Here is a 15,298-nt window from a genome sequence, read left to right on the forward strand (position 1 = left end):
AATGCAAGAGGTAGAAGAGAAGCTGATTTGGAGATCAAAAAGTTAGAGTTTGAACGGGAGATGTTAGCTTTGGAGCGTGAAGCCAGGTTGAGGGAGCTGGATATCCAAGCTAAAAAGTTAGAGTTGAATCCCTCTGGTGGCAGCATTCCATCTGAGCCTGCAGAAAGTAAGTTTTACTTTCCGAAAGATGTGATCAAAGATTACACTAGGAATGAAGATATTGGTCAATGGTTTAAAGCATATGAGTTAGCATTGTTGGCCCACCAGGTCCCTGAGAAGAATTGGGGAGCGGGGTTGTGGGGTCGCTTTGTGAATGAGGGAAGAGATACCCTGTTAGACATGCCTGTTGCGGATAGGATTTCGTATGCTCATATGAAAGATGCTTTAATGTTGTGGTATGGCCTAACCCCCGAGAAGTACAGACAAGCTTTTAGAGAATGTAAGAAGTTGCCTGGTACGACGTGGGTTGAATATGTGTCTTATTTCTGCAGAGCCATGGATGGTTGGGTAAAGGGCAGCAAAGTGGAAAGTTATGAAGCTCTTTATGATTTGTTTGCTTGGGAGCACTTGTCTAATAACTGTTTTCCAGAGCTGCACCAGCACCTGATTGATAGCAAGATATCTAACCCTAGAAAACTTGCTGAGGAGGCGGACCGCTGGGTCAGTACCAGGGTCCACAAGGGTCCAGTGGGAGACTCAGCCAAAGGTGGGCAGGGTCCCCAGCAGAAGAGTGGGGGGGACAAGGGTAAACAGAAGGAGTCTCAGAAAGGGCCCCAAAGTAATCCCCAAGGGAACCAAGGGAAAGGTTCCCAGCCTCCCCCTGAGAAGAAGCCAGGGGCCCGACGGGTAAACCTGTTCATAGGGGCCCCCTAACCTGCTACGGTTGTGAGCAGGTGGGACACCGGTTTTACGACCCCCAGTGTCCCAAGAAGGATTCGAATGCACCGCCGCATGCACCCCCCCGTCAGTTGGCGAGCGTAGCCTTGGGAGGGGAGGAGATGATTGTCCATGGTGGGAGGGGTCCCGCAGAGATGTCCTTGGTCTCGCTAGTAGACATGCAAATGGTCCCTCCACCCCCTCTGCCTAGTAACACTAGTAAATATAGGCAGTGGGTGACCATTAATGGCCATAGAGTGGAAGCTCTCAGAGACACCGGAGTGAGTGTGACAGCTGTCAAGTGTCACTTGGTGTCCAGAGAGCAGGTGGTTCCCCACGCATTCTACCCCGTGATAGCTGCCGACAACTCCCAGAAAGAGTGCGAGGTAGCTCAGGTTTCCTTTGAATGGGGGGGAGTTTCAGGTACTCTTCAGGTTGCTGTGAGGCCCGCCATGCCTGTCGATTGTCTCCTGGGCAATGATTTAGAAGACTCCCCTTGGGCTAAGGTGGAGAGAGCGGCGCACTTGAAAATGTTGGGTGTGCCAGAGTGGGTGTGTGCAACCACTCGATCCATGACAGCGAGTAAGGGTGTTGATGGGGTCCCGGAGCCTGAAAGTATGGCCCAGGACCCAGCTGTGAAGAGAAGAGGCAGGAGGCGCGGGAAACTGGCCCCTGTAGTTCCCGTGGTCCAGGAGGAGGTAGACCCTGAGGGGGATGCCCTGGAGCCCACAGGGGAACAAATTGCCGAACTGGGAGACCTGCCCGAGCTGACCCACTGGCAGCAGGATGGTGGTCCCTCCAGGGAGGAATTCTGTGCGGAACAGAAAGTGTGCCCTTCGCTTGTGAGCATGAGACAGCAGGCCTCAGCCCAATCCTCAGGTGATCAGTCAGGGTCACATTTTGTGTACTGGGAGAACAACCTCCTGTATAGCGAGCCTAAGGCTGCTGAACCTGGGTCAGCCCGTGTGCTGGTGGTACCCCAGCGCTTCAGAGCCTTCCTACTGGGGTTGGCTCATGACGTTCCGTTAGCTGGACATCTGGGGCAGGACAAGACCTATGACAGGCTTGTCACCCATTTTTATTGGCCTCAGATGCGAAGGGATGTAGACATCCATTGCAAGACTTGTCGCACTTGCCAGGCAAGTGGGAAAAGCGGAAGGAAGCAGAAGGCTCCCCTCCAACCTTTTCCAGTGGTCAGTACCCCCTTTGACCGGGTGGGCATTGACATTGTTGGGCCCCTGGACCCCAAGACAGCCCTGGGCAACAGAATCATCCTGGTCTTGGTGGACCATGCCACAAGGTACCCGGAAGCCATCCCTCCCAGAACAGTGACGGCCCCCGTGGTGGGACAGGCACTGATGGGTGTTTTCTCCCGGATGGGGTTCCCCAGAGAGGTGGTGTCCGACCGAGGCACCAACTTCATTTCGAACTATATGAAGTCTCTGTGGAAGGAGTGTGGGGTAACCTACAAGTTCACCACTCCTTACCACCCTCAAGGAAACGGGCTGGTTGAGAGATTCAACCGGACCCTGAAAGGCATGATTATGGGTCTTGAAGAACCAATGAGGCGGAAATGGGACGTCCTCTTGCCATGCCTGTTGTTTGCTTACTGTGAGGTGCGGCAGAAGGCTCTAGGGTTCAGCCCCTTTGAGCTCTTATACGGTCACCCGGTAAGAGGACCTTTGAGTCTGGTCAAGGAAGGCTGGGAGCAATCTCCCAGGAAACCTCCCCAGGATGTATACAGCTACATGCTGGCCTTACGGAACCAGACTCGGCGCTTCAGAGAACTTGCCCAGGCAAATCTGGAGGCCAGCCAGGAGGAGATGAAGCGTTGGTACGACCGGAATGCCACTCTGGTAGAGCTTCAGCCTGGTCAGGAAGTGTGGGTCATGTCCCCTGTGGAACCTTGTGCGCTCAAGGACAGGTGGACTGGACCGTTTAAGGTTGTGGAGAAGAAGAGCGATGTCACCTACCTGGTGGACTTGAAATCTCCCAGGAACCCCTTGCGGGTCCTGCATGTCGACCGTTTGAAGCCCCACTTAGAAAGGTCCGAAGTGGGCATGCTCCTAGCTACAGATGATGGAACGGAGGAGGAGAGTGAGCCTCTTCCTGACCTCCTGTGTGCTAAAGAGCAGGATGGGTCGGTGGATGGTGTGGTCCTCTCTGACACACTGACCCTTGAGCAGAAACAGGATTGTCGCCACCTGTTGGGACAATTCCCGGATCTGTTTTCCTTGGTTCCGGGTGTCACTCATTGGTCTGTCCATGACGTTGACACAGGAGACAGCCCTCCTGTGAAGCACAAGGCTTACAGGGTGACTGACAAGGTTTGAGCATACATTAAGGAGGAGGTCTCCAAAATGTTTGCGTCAGGGGTGATTGAGTCCTCTAGCAGTCCTTGGGCCAGCCCAGTGGTCTTGGTCCCGAAGGCTGCAGCGCCTGGTGCTTCACCAGAACTCCGGTTCTGCGTGGACTACCGAGGACTCAATTCGGTCACGAAGACTGACGCGCACCCCATCCCCAGAGCTGATGAGCTCATCGATCGGTTGGGGGCTGCCCGGTACCTTAGTACGTTTGATTTAACGTCTGGGTACTGGCAGATCGCCTTGACTGATGGGGCAAAGGAGAGGTCAGCATTCTCCACACCAGATGGGCTATACCAGTTCCGGGTGATGCCCTTTGGGATGAAGAATGCCCCTGCCACCTTCCAGAGGTTGGTCAACCAGGTCTTGGCTGTACTGGAGGATTTCAGTGCCGCCTACCTGGACGACATCGCAGTGTTCAGCGCCAGCTGGGAGGAACACTTGTGCCACCTCCAGGAAGTGTTGTTGGCCCTGCGCGGAGCAGGCCTCACAATCAAAGCCAGTAAGTGCCAGATTGGGCAGGGTTCGGTGGTGTACTTGGGGCACCAAGTAGGGAGCGGCAAGGTTGCCCCCCTGCAACCCAAGATTGATACCATCCTGGCTTGGGCGCCGCCCAAAACCCAAACTCATGTGAGAGCCTTCTTAGGACTCACGGGTTACTACAGGAGGTTTGTCAAGGATTACGGCAACATTGTGCACCCCTTGATGTCGCTGACTTCCAGGAAGCAGCCACGAAACGTGATCTGGACTGATGCCTGTCAAACGGCCTTTGACACCCTGAAAACTGCAATATGCACAGCACCTATACTCCAGGCACCCGACTTTTCGAAAGAATTCATTGTTCAGATGGACGCTTCAGAGCATGGCGTGGGGGCTGTTCTAGCTCAGGTGAATGAAGAGGGCCGAGACTTGCCTGTAGCCTTCATCAGTAGGAGGTTACTTCCCAGGGAAACGAGGTGGAGTGCGATAGAGAGAGAAGCATTTGCTGTGGTCTGGGCGCTGAAGAAGCTAAGACCCTACCTGTTTGGGACTCACTTCCGGGTTCAGACAGACCACAGGCCCCTCAGATGGTTGATGCAGATGAGGGGTGAGAATCCGAAACTGTTGAGGTGGTCCATTTCTCTACAGGGGATGGACTTTACGGTGGAACACCGCCCTGGTACAGATCACGCCAATGCTGATGGTCTGTCCAGATTTTTCCACCTTAGTGATGAGAACTCCCTAGGTCAAGGGTAGTTCTCCCCACATTTCAGCTGGAGGGGACACGTGTTAGACCTGACATCATTGGCTTGAGTCTCTCCTCCATTTTTTCTGTTTGCCTCTCCTGTTTTACGATGTTTTGCTGGTATATGCTTTGGGCGCGGTGTCACTGCTGATCAGTGCCACAGCGCAAGTGCTCCCTATGTGAAATTGATGTATCTATTGTATCCATGTTTGGCTTATTTGGTTTACTATCAGTCCCTAGTCTAGTGCACCAGGAGTGCCGGGGCTTGTAAATACAAATGCCGCTCGTGGGCTTGCAGCACGTGTTGTGCCACCCACAGGAGCGGCCTCGTAAAAAAATGTCTACGGGTCGGTCATTGCGAGACCCACGTGCAGTCTGGTACTGTCACGCAGGCTGCGCAAGTATACCTACTTGCCAGCCCCTTGAACCTTCCCTTGACTTCATGTTAGTCACCCCTATGGTAGGCCCGTGGGCAGGGTGCATTGGAAGTCTAAGGTAGGACACGCCTGACCAAGTTTGCATGTCCTAATAGTGAACTACCGCCATCTTCGTTCTTCACTATTGCAAGGTAGCCTGCTCTCCATTAATTAGAATTGGCCGGCGGGATTATTAATGCTATGATCCTAGCTGGCTCGGGGAGCATGGTGCAATGTCGAGTTTGGTATCCCTGAACTCGGGGTCTAATTACGCATCCGTTGGTGTGGATGGTTTTTGGACTCTGGGTTTGAAAATAGCACTTTTAGAAAGTGTCTATTTTCTTGTCTAACCATATCTGGTTTCTGCTGGTCTTGCATGTGTGTGACAGGAGCTGGGTGGCTCCACAGGTCTGGATGAGTCAGTGTGGGATGAGTGGGACATTTACGTTGAGAGTAGGGGGAGAGTAGTTGTTGATAGCCTGCCTTGCCTGATACAATGCTGGCTCCACCTCCTGCCAAGCGGCCGATAGCTCTGCTCCTGCCAGTGTCAATGCTGGCTCCACCTCCTGCTGGGCGTCTGAGGACCCAGCCCTGCTCAGTGAATAGGTCAGGTGCTTCTGCCTGGCTCCTCCCACAACAGACCCAGGATGTTGGGAAATCCCCGGCATGGACAAAGGGATCAAAGCCGGAAAGGGGTATAAGAGAAGGACCCCTGAACCAAGAATTTAGATCACTTCTGACAAGGAACCCTGTAACCAAGGACAAGAGGCCTGCTGATCTAAGGACTGCCTACCCCTTCTGGCAGTGTGCTGTTGTTGGGGGAATCCTGCAGTGCTTCTTTATTTTTGCCAAGGAACCAGGAGAGAGGAACTAGGTGTGTACTCTCACGCTTGCTAAGAAAATCTCCAAGGACTGGAAGAGTGCCAGTCTCCTGCTGAAGTCACAGGGCTAAAAGACTTCATCTGCTAAAAGTGCTACTTGCTGGAATCGTGAATCCAGCACCTCTGAAAGAACCAGCAATCTCGACGCCGACGGACGTCGCCGAATCCGGCTCGACGCAGTGGGTAACGGCCCCAGTGTCCTGCTTCCTCGACGACCGGCCGCCGGGCCCGACCGACGCCAGCAGCAACGCCAGTGAGTTGGAGTACGGCTCTAGCTCCAGAAGACCTCGTGTCTGCACCGCTGCTGATCGCATCAACTGTGTGCCCTCTCGACGCCGTGAGCGCTGCTCACTCTGTGCAACCGCATCATCGACGACGCCTGCTGAGGCCTGATCGACACCGAAGACGCGACGCCAGATTGCTCGACGCCGCTGATCATCCTGTGCTTCATTTTCCTAAAGGTACTGTGTTGTTGGGGGTCCGTGTGACTCCAGGCTCGACGTAGCGCTCCTCGCGGTCGACGCCGAACCTTTGGATTAACTTTGCCTCAACGTCGTGTAGCCCCCGTGTGGGTTACCCTGTTGCTAAGAACTGTATTGCCAAGAAGAATATTTGCTTTGATACTAAAGACTTTTGTGCTAAAAGAAGAAACTACCTTTGAATTATCCTTTTTCCTTCCCAACGTATTTATTCCGATTGTGTACAGTTTGTCGTTATCTGGTCTTGTGCTAAGCCTTATATAAAAATACTTATTTTTATAATACTACTGTGTTGTGTCCATTTGTAGTGTATTCACTGTATTACTGTATGTGGTCATAATTGCTTAACACACAGCCTCTGAGATAAGCCTGTCTGCTCTGCCAAGCTACCAAGGGGGTGAGCAGGGGTTATCGAAGGGTGTGATCCCCTTGCCCTGACTAGAAAAGGAGTGTCCCTATTTGTCAGAAGTGTATACCTCTGCCAACTAGAGACAACCGGTTCTAACAAGGGCACCCTGCATGGCCCAAACATTTGTGATTGCAGGATGCCTCAACACAATATGCATTGACAGAAGTGTGTAAGTCTGAAATTATACAGGGCCCAGATGGGACATATTTACTATTCAGTGTGAAGGAACTGGAGCAAGGAGCATGTAAGTCTGGTGATGTTTAATCATTTGGGTGGGCAGGCACTGAACCTACTCTCTGGGTCACACTGACTCAGACTAAAAGGGCACACTGAAATATTCACACAAGGAATTACTGTCCTGGCACCTACATGGTTAACATCCGTTGGCTATGTATGGCTGACAATGTAACACACCCCACTCACACATAAAAGTACAGGCATGGAAAAGAGTGACATTGGAACACACACACTCCCTCTCCCTGGAGACAGCTTGTCTGTCAGTGTTTTCCACAACCCCATACCCTCAGGCATATACTGCAGCAGCACAACTACACATCTGACACCCCCCTGCCCTACCACTACCTTCATGGAGACTTACCACTACATTGGGACCACCAAACAGCCTTGGGTACTGTGCCAGCACCTCATCCACAAGGACCTCCAGCTCCTCACGTGTGAATGGACTGGCACGGATCTTCTCTGTCCTTGCCATCCCTGTGGACATGTAACACCTGTGGTGAAAGTGTGTTGTGAGGGGTACCTGGCAGCAGGTTCTTCAGGCAGCAGCAGGAGAGGGTCCCAGTCAACAGGTTCTTCTGGCAGCAGCAGAAAAGGGTCCCAGGCAGTAGGCACTTCAGGCAGGATAGGGTGCCTGTCAGCAGGCTCTTGTGGCAGCAGCAGGAGAGGGTCCCAGGAAGCAGGCTCTGTGAGCAGTGGAAATGTGAGGCTCACTCTCACAGAGTTATAGCCCCCTGGGGTTGTTTGGAAGCTGCAAATCAGCAACAATTGGTTTTCCATGTCTGCCTCTTTCAAAAGTATCCAATGACCGAGATTTTCAATTCTGCATCATGCCACCGCGATCATTGCTCCCATTGGCTGTAGGCAAAGCTCCATGGCAGTGATGACCCGCGGGTGCCTGGGGTGCGCTACTGCAATGGTGCATCATTCAAAGGTATCCAATGACCACCTCTGCAGTGGCGGAGCATGCCCACCGCCATCTACACATGTCTATATGCCAATGGCTACCTCACTTGTGAAGGAGTTGGTACTGGAGTCCCACCGCCGGGGCCAGGCGGTAGGTACCACGATTCATGCGGCGGAGCATGCCCACCGCCATCTACACATGTCCATATGCCAATGGCTACCACACTTGTGAAGGGGGTAGTGCTGGTGTCACACCGCCTGGGCCAGGTGGTAGGTACCGCGATTCAGGCGGCGGAGCATGCCCACCGCCATTTACACATGTCCATATGCCAATGGCTACCGCACTTGTGAAGGGGGTGGTGCTGGTGTCACACCGCCGGGCCAGGCGGTAGGTACCGCCATTTTCGTAACATTTAATGGCTATGTGCATCGTGAACACTGTATCAGTACCATGCAGCAACATGGTGAAGGGCACATCATTGTACACATAATGCCATTCTTCCATGTCATCCACAGGTGGACGCACGTTCTGTGTGATACACTTTGGTCTGTGGTCCCTGCCATGTTAGTTATGCATTTGATGGTTGATGATGCTTGACACTCTTGAGCTGGTGTTAATGATGTTGAAGAAATCAATGTGTTATGGGTCAGTGCTGACCTTGACAAGGATAGTGTCGCTTAATGGCATCGTAACAGACTGGTGCTTTCACAACAGCTCATGCACACAACTGAAAGTTTTCCTGCTACTGTGATCATTGTGTTGATGGATGTGTGCAGACTTTACATGATGCATTGAGGTTTGACGGGTACAGCAGATGGGTATGATGCAGTCATGGTAATTTCAGACACATAGTCGGATGTTACAGCACCTGGCGTGCACATGTGAAATGTGTGGTTCAGTATGAGTGCATTCACATTCACCGATGTGTTTGTGGCAGTTGTGTATTGTTAGTGGAGAGGTGTGCCCTCTGTGTGTATCAAAAGGCCACCCATGTAACCTGGTGTGCCATGCATCTCTCAGGCAGTCTTTGTTTTTCCATTACATTGTTGATGGTATGTGCTGTGTAAATAAGTAAGTAAGTAATTCTTTATTGTTTAGGTTAATAAAAACCATTACAAAAAGTGCATTAAAAACAATCTCATAAGAAATTTAAAAGGCCTTAAAAGCAGAAATTCATAATTGATAGAATAGCAAAGATAAAAAACAGTAAAACCCCGGAGGGGAAAATTGTACGAGGCACTTGGTCCTGTCCCGAGTTACCATTCAGCCAAGCGCCTGCGTTATTTGTTTCCATTTCGCTAGTTTCAGGAATTTCACTAGCTTCCCGTTTAGTGGCGGGAAACAAGGATCAAAACAGGCGAGGACAGCTTGTCTGCGTGTGCAGACTCCTAGTTCATTGAAAGCTGTTTTCAACAGAGCTACTCTTTTGTCGTTCAGCCTTGGGCAAGTGCACAGTAAATGTTCCAAGTCTTCGATTCCTGTCCCGTAGTTCTGCCTCAACCATAGTGGTAGATAAGGAATAGCGGGTAGAATCCCTAGCCTGTGTTTGAAAAAGGCCTCTTTTGTTTTCCAGCCATACCCCAGACAAAAATATGCTTGGAGCCTCGGTGTTTTGTATGTGCACAAGGTCATCCAGGCATGGCGCCTATAGGAGAGCAAAGCTTTGTCCTCCACATGCGAGTGTCTCTTCAAACTCTTGTTAACTATGCGCTTGAATTGTGCATGTGATAGAGGAGTCTCCCATAGGTCTTTCAGTCCTGTAAGATTCCGCGATGAGGTAATCATGTCTTGTCAGAGCTGTCGGTTCCGCTGCCTTGACAGGACAGGAGGTGCACTGGCATACTCGCTTGGGAAGGTCTGCAAGATCGTTGTGGCATGCTGTATGCTGCCCAACCTGGCCATCCACAAGGGGATCCTCCTGCTCCTGGACGTTGGTGAGGAACCAAGGCCACCACCTGCTCAAGAACCTGAGTCCAGTGATGATGACAGTGGAGAGGAGGAAGGAGTTGACCTGCGCCAACAGCTCATCGACCGCTACTTCACTTGAAGGTGGGTGACGAGGTACGATGTGTACATTATCTGGTGTGGTTGCTGTTGTTGTGAAGGGCTATGCGCGGATGTAACAGACAGGCACACGTTAAGTCTCCTGTGTGTGGTAAATGTGACATTGACGTTCCATATGGGGACGTAAGCTGGACTCTATTTGTTCACACCTGCAGGGCATTGTCTTGTATGCCAGTAGTGTCTTGTGTATGTTTTGTGTAGTGTTCTGTTTGTGATGCCACAATGACACCAGTGACTGTTGCTCTGTTGTGTCTCCCTAGGGGCTTCAGAATAATCCTGCCATACATTCTTTACATCATTTGGACACATCATGGACATTGTCAACACTGTAAATATTGCACTAAAAATGATACTGCACAAAATCAGGTGCGTCAGGTATTTTATTTGGAAAGTGGACATGTGATTTGTGCGTGAATATTTACATGAAGGTGGGGAATTAGCAGTGAGTTGACAGTCTTGGTCGATGAGATGCAAGAGTAGACACCACATGGATGTGGTGACCCAGTCCAAAAGACAAGTGCCATTGCCAAGGAAATGAGGGGAAAGACAGTCCAAACAGTCAATGCAGTGGGGAAGAGGGTTGCCATCAGGGCTGGCTCCGTGACTGGCATGTGGCTGGTGCTTTGCCTCCAGAGATTTTCACGCTCTTCTTTGGACGCCCCCTTGATCTCTTGGGGGGGCTGCTGCATGGCCAGTGGCATCAACGGACTCGCCCCTCTTAGTGGCGCAGGGGAGGAGGGCGCACTGTCATCCTGCGGCACAACAGGAGTGGGCGGAGGTGTTAGTTGGGACACAGGCCTGTCCCCGTGCAACACCACTTGCTGGCCCATGAGGTCCACCATCTGTCCAAGGCAGTTGTCGATGGAAATCATCAGCAGGATGAGCTCCCTTAATAGTTCATCAGACCGGCCACTTTGTCCCTGGACCTGTTGGTATGCCTCCACAACTCTGGTGAAGTGATCCAGGGATGATGTCCACTCCTCCCGAGGTCTGGTGGTGACCCTGGCCCTCCTATCTGCCTCTCTGCCAAGGACCTGTTGCCTCACCACTGTGAGTCCACGCACACTCTCCCTGCCCTCCACAGTTGTTGGTGTGGCCTGGTCATCCCCTGGGACAGGGAGGGTGCTGCAGGTGGTACTGGTGGTACTGGTGGTGGTGGTGGCGGTGGTGGCAGCAGTGGAGGCAGAGGCAGAGGCCATGACTGCAGGGGTCTGCTGTGCTGTTGTTGTTGCAGCAGACGTGGGGGGTGGGGAGGATAGGGTCTTGGGACCTGTGGGTCTGTGGCACACCAGATGGGCCAGTCTGGAGCTCATCGTCCAAACTGTCCTGGGAGTCAACATCTGAGAGTCCATGTACCGGGGTGGAGACTGGCTCTGCTGGTCGTTGTTGTGGTCCTCAGAAGTGAGTTCTTTATCACCTGTGAATTAGATGGGGAATGGTCAGTGTTGGGCACTGTGCAAGTATTGTATCATCTGCGTATCATCGACTGTCTGTACACTACACAATTATGAAGTCTCTACTAGTATTATTCATTGCAACACTGTGTGTAATTTCATAGTGCAGAGGAACATGATTTACTCATACATGTCAGGTGTCAATTCATTGCATGCAGTTGTTGCTGAGTGTAGGGATGCAGGTCTCAAACACACACACATCAGGAAGAGTTAAGTTGGCTACCTGTTAGGTGAGGGTGGACAGTATAATGGCCGACACATGCTCCTGGGTGGGGGGGCCTCCAATGTGCTGGAGTGTGGGCAAGGGGGCATGGTGGGAGTAATTATACTGGCCTCCCCCCAAATAGTGCTCCAATACAAGATGGCTTCCTACCTGTAAGTCTGTTTGATGAACAGTGCAATGGCTGACACATGCTCCTGGGTGGGGGAGGACTACATGCTGCTGGAGTTTGGGACAGGGGGCATGGTGGGAGTAGTGATACTGGCCTCCCACCCCCAAACAGTGCTCCAGTACAAGATGGCTACCTACCTGTAAGTCTGTTTTATGAACAGTGCAATGGCTGACACATGCTCCTGGGTGGGGGAGGCTTCCATGCTGCTGGAGTGTGTGCCAGGGGGCATGCTGGGAGTGGTAGTGCAGGCCTCCCTCCAACAGACAGACATCGCAAGCAAGATAGCTAACTACCTTTTAGAGATGCGTCAGTGATGTCATGAGTGATGTCACTGACCATGTCATGAGTGATGTAATATGTGACATCATCAGCAGTGGATTGCAGGCGCGCGAGTTATAGTTAGCTGAACTAACTATAAAGGGGAAGTTTCTATGGTTTTGTAGAAGAGAAATGTCCAGCTAACTATAACGCCCCTGTTTTTTATTGAAAAAAATAAGTAAATAAATAAATATATATATTCAGCGAGAACCCGGCACTGATGAGGCACACGCCGAAACGCGTCTGCCGGAGGCTGAACTTTGTGGACTCACGAAGAGTGAATAATGTGTGCAATGGCGGAATAAAGAAACTTGCTGGTATCCAGAGCATGTGTCAGACCTGGTTTGTAGTGAGAAGCAGGTGTGGAGGTGATATATATATATATATATATATATATATATATATATATATATATATATATATATATATATATATATATATATATATATATATATATATATATATAAATATATTGCCTACTGGTGGTCGCCAATAGGTATATATAGTTAGGACCTAGTTACCATAGGAAATTCCGAACATTCTATTGGGAATGACTTTGGCGCCGATTGAGGGATCTGCTCCTTCCCTGAACGTTTCGGGGGGATTCGTTAAGCGGGGGCCGAGAAAAAAGGGGGGTCCCAAAACGTGTTTTCCCCATGTTAATTCCCATAGGGACATTCTGACAAGGCTACAGCTCGAACGGCTGAACGGAATTACACCAGATTTGGCAAAATGGTAGGGACTGGTATGCAGCAGTGCCTTTTGTATGTTTGGTGTAAATCCCTCCAGTAGTTTTTGAGAAAATTGAATGTGAAATTGAGTCCAATGCAATTTTCCATAGGACCTTTAGACACAGCTACAGCCCGAACAGCTGAATGGAACTACTGCAAACTTGGCAAAATGGTAGAGCCTTGTATGCAGAAGTGCCTTTTGTATATTTGGTGAAAATCCCTTCAGTAATTGTTGAGAAAATCAACTTTTTTCAAATTATATATCTATAAGCGGGACACGGAGCGCGCACGGGCGTGCATCGTCCTTGCACTGTCATTGCACGTGCCCGGACCTTAGCGTGCGCGCGCGAAATTCTGATTGGCTGTTGGACGTCTGTCAACATTCCAGTCAGTCGAAATGAGGAAGTGTTGTACGCCATCTTGTTTTTGTGGCAGATGCTAGTAGTTGTAAACAGAAGTATAATAGTTGACAAGGAGGCAGGGAAGAGATTCCTGAGCCCCCCAGGTTTTGTCATGGGGTCTGTAAAGTGGATCTCTTAGGAAGAACGTCATCTAAAGAGATTTGGATCCCATTGTTAAATTGATTATTAGCCAAAATCGGGTTTGGATCACTGGCTGGCCTAGTGGCTTCAAGGAATGGTATCCCTTGTTCTATAGAGAGCTTAGACCAGTTGCGTTCCTTACAACTGACTAAGTTGGAGGAGGAGGTTGGGCCTGTATTCTCCCATGATGGGATCAGAAAGTGATCTTACCAGGGTAGCATAGACGGTGCTCCAACTGCGAGTTCATTGCAAATGCTAAAAATGGGATCGAGTAGGTGACCTTTAATGTGGGTTGGTCCAGATACTCTCTATTTTAACTGAAGCGCGGAGAGATTCACAGTCAACTCTATCTCGATCGGATCCAAGGGATTGCCTAAATGAAGGTTGAGATCACCTAACACCGAGAAGTTGGACGGGGAGCTAGCTAGGTTATCAATGATTTCAGGGAGGGTCTTGAGGAATTGTCCGTGAGCCCCAGGTGGGCGGTATAATAATAGGCCAGAAAAAGTAAGAGTAGATGAGAAGCCTATGGAGAAAACAAGGTTCTCGCAGTCCAGTACAAGGTCTGCAATGATGAGGCAATTTACCAGTTCTTTAAAAATAACTGCTATGGCCCCCCTCTGCCATTCTTAAGATCCACCAATTGTATAAGATAGCCATGAGGGAGGGATTGTATGAGGACTGGATCAGACTCGTTGTTCAGCCAAGTTTCCGTCAGGAAGAGAGCTTAAGGGCTTTCCTCATCAGTAACATGGCGATTTCAGTGGCATATTTATGGAAATATCTACAGTTCAGTAAAAACATCTTCAGTGTAGAATGTCTTTCGGGAGGAGTCCGGACTTCAAGGGACGGACAGAGTTTAAAAGCACAATGGGGACAGTTAGAGGGTGACAGTTTGAGGTGCCGTCAGAGGAGAGTCAGGTAAGGGAGCAAAGAAATGCTGAGTGCTTTAATTCTAAAAGTTCCAGAGTTTAAGAAATGTCACAGTAAAACAAGATTAAAACCGGATTAAAACACTTAAAGTAGCCTTACTGCTGCCGCGCGTCCCAACACCCAACAGTACATGCTTAACATCTCTCCGAAGACGGGCTCCCAATATTTCACCCAATTCCCCCCGTATCTGTCTCCAATATATCTCTATTAGGGGGCAGTCCCATAATGTGTGCATATATGTACAGCGTTCCATTTTACACAAGCAACAGTTAGGTGTGTCCGCCCTCCTCATGGCATGGAGGCCTGCTCTAAAATAGTATATTCTGTGTAAGATTATGTACTGCACCCTGCGCAGTCACTGTTTGATTGCAACCTCTCCGGGGTGCTTTAGGACAGCCTCCCAGTCACTCTCCGGTAGTTGTCCAGTTGTGACATCCCACTTGGATCTAACGGCCTTTATCATATTTGGGATGTTATTAATTACCGTTTTAGATGACCTGCCTGGGATGCATTAGGGCGGCCTCCCAATCAATGTCTGGTATTGGCCTTAGTCGTGTCTTCCCACTTGGATCTAAGGGCCGTTAGCTTATCTTGGATGGTATTAATGAAGGTTTAGAGGTCTATGGAACTAAATTGTCTGTAATTTCATCTTGCAGTAGCCTACAGACTCGTAGGGCAAATTCAGGGATAGAGGTGAGGTCTATCGCCTCTACTTCCCAGGCTTGCTGTTACTGTAAATATTTGTATCTTTGAGAATTATGCAATTGGAATTCGGATTAGAGTGCCTCAAAGGAGATCATAGTTCCTTCCTTGATTATATCCCCCAAGCTAGAAATCCCAATGGTGTCCCATTGTTGGAAGCCTTGGAGTTTATTTGTTTCAGGTAGCCTTGCACCCTCCCACAGTTGTGTTCCCTTCGTCAGTTTCTTATCCCATTTCATCTGTTGTTCTGCTCCTTTCCACGCCTCAGTAGCACTCTGGGTGGCTGCCAGCAGTGTCCTAGTCCCCTTACCCCCGTATATGTACTGTAGGTGTGTCTGTTCTCAAAATTGGAGCCGTTCTACGGCATAG

Source organism: Lissotriton vulgaris, chromosome 3_1, assembly GCF_964263255.1.
Source record: "Lissotriton vulgaris chromosome 3_1, aLisVul1.2, whole genome shotgun sequence".
NCBI lineage: Eukaryota > Metazoa > Chordata > Amphibia > Caudata > Salamandridae > Lissotriton > Lissotriton vulgaris.